General features: G+C 40.0%; 1 pseudogene; it reads left to right on the top strand.

Annotated features, from left to right (window-relative positions):
* LOC137652130 (nephrin-like) overlaps positions 1-2,500 on the top strand; it is a 448,675-nt pseudogene that overhangs the window by 374,113 nt on the left and 72,062 nt on the right.

Genomic DNA, 2,500 nt, shown 5'->3' with positions numbered 1-2,500 from the left:
CATCCATCCACCCAAACCTTGGCCTTCCTCTTGTACTTCTCCCATCAACTCTTGCATTCATCACCTTCTTTAGCAGACAGCCATTTTCCATTCTCTCAACATGGCCAAACCACCTCAACACATTCATATCCACTCTAGCCGCTAACTCATTTCTTACACCCGTTCTCACCCTCACCACTTCGTTCCTAACCCTATCTACTCGAGATACACCAGCCATACTCCTCAGACACTTCATCTCAAACACATTCAATTTCTGTCTCTCCATCACTTTCATTCCCCACAACTCCCGATCCATACATCACAGTTGGTACAATCACTTTCTCATATAGAACTCTCTTTACATTCATGCCCAACCCTCTATTTTTTACTACTCCCTTAACTGCCCCCAACACTTTGCAACCTTCATTTACTCTCTGACGTACATCTGCTTCCACTCCACCATTTGCTGCAACAACAGACCCCAAGTACTTAAACTGATCCACCTCCTCAAGTAACTCTCCATTCAACATGACATTCAACCTTGCACCACCTTCCCTTCTCGTACATCTCATAACCTTACTCTTACCCACATTAACTCTCAACTTCCTTCTCTCACACACCCTTCCAAATTCTGTCACTAGTCGGTCAAGCTTCTCTTCTGTGTCTGCTACCAGTACAGTATCATCCGCAAACAACAACTGATTTACCTCCCATTCATGATCATTCTCGCCTACCAGTTTTAATCCTCGTCCAAGCACTCGAGCATTCACCTCTCTCACCACTCCATCAACATACAAGTTAAACAACCACGGCGACATCACACATCCCTGTCTCCAGCCCACTCTCTCACCGGAAACCAATCGCTCACTTCATTTCCTATTCTAACACAATGCTTTACTACCTTTGTAGAAACTTTTCACTGCTTGCAACAACCTTCCACCAACTCCATATAACCTCATCACATTCCACATTGCTTCCCTATCAACTCTATCATATGCTTTTCTCCAGATCCATACACGCAACATACACCTCCTTACCTTTTGCTAAATATTTCTCGCATATCTGCCTAACTGTAAAAATCTGATTCATACAACCCCTACCTCTTCTAAAACCACCCTGTACTTCCAGGATTGCATTCTCTGTTTTATCCTTAATCCTATTAATCAGTACTCTACCATACACTTTTCCAACTACACTCAACAAACTAATACCTCTTGAATTACAACACTCATGCACATCTCCCTTACCCTTATATAGTGGTACAATACATGCACAGACCCAATCTACTGGTACCATTGACAACACAAAACACATATTAAACAATCTCACCAACCATTCAAGTACAGTCACACCCCCTTCCTTCAACATCTCAGCTTTCACACCATCCATACCAGATGCTTTTCCTACTCTCGTTTCATCTAGTGCTCTCCTCACTTCCTCTATTGTAATCTCTCTCTCATTCTCATCTCCCATCACTGGCACCTCAACACCTGGAACAGCAATTATATCTGCCTCCCTATCATCCTCAACATTCAGCAAACTTTCAAAATATTCCGCCCACCTTTTCCTTGCCTCCTCTCCTTTTAACAACCTTCCATTTCCATCTTTCACTGTCTCTTCAATTCTTGCGCCGGCCTTCCTTACTCTCTTCACTTCTTTCCAAAACTTCTTCTTATTCTCTTCATATGACTGACCCAGTCCCTGACCCCACCTCAGGTCAGCTGCCCTCTTTGCCTCACGTACCTTGCGCTTTACTTCCACCTTTTGCTCTCTATATTTTTCATACTTCTCTATACTATTACTCTGCAGCCATTCTTCAAAAGCCCTCTTTTTCTCTTCCACTTTTACCTTCACTCCTTCATTCCACCATTCACTGCCCTTCCTCATGCTGCCTCCAACAACCTTCTTGCCACATACATCACTTGCAATCCCAACAAAATTTTCTTTTGCTAACTTCCACTCCTCCTCTAAATTACCAGTTTCTCTTACTCTCACCTCGTCATATGCCATTTTCAACCTTTCCTGATATTTACTTTTTACCCCCGGTTTCATTAGCTCTTCAACCCTCACTAGCTCCCTTTTACATCCACCTACTCTATTCCCCCACTCTTTTGCTACAACTAATTTTCCTTCCACCAAAAAAATGATCAGACATGCCGTTAGCCATACCCCTAAACACGTGCACGTCTTTCAATCTTCCAAACATTCTTTTAGCTATCAACACATAATCCATTAATGCCCTTTCTACTACTCTTCCATTTGCCACTCTCACCCATGTATACTTATTTTTATCTTTCTTTTTAAATATATAAATATATATAAATAAATAAATATATATATATATATATATATATATATATATATATATTTATATGTATACAGGTATATATACATATACTTATATGGATATATATATATAAATATATATATATGCATATATATATATATATATATATATGTGTATGTATGTATGTTGGTGTCTGTGTCTGTGTAAACAGTAAAAACTTATATGCAAATGTTT

This window comes from Palaemon carinicauda, chromosome 13 (assembly GCF_036898095.1).
Source record: "Palaemon carinicauda isolate YSFRI2023 chromosome 13, ASM3689809v2, whole genome shotgun sequence".
Taxonomy (NCBI): domain Eukaryota; kingdom Metazoa; phylum Arthropoda; class Malacostraca; order Decapoda; family Palaemonidae; genus Palaemon; species Palaemon carinicauda.
Note: the sequence above shows the minus strand (reverse complement) of the source record. Positions and strands in the feature narration are given on the sequence as shown.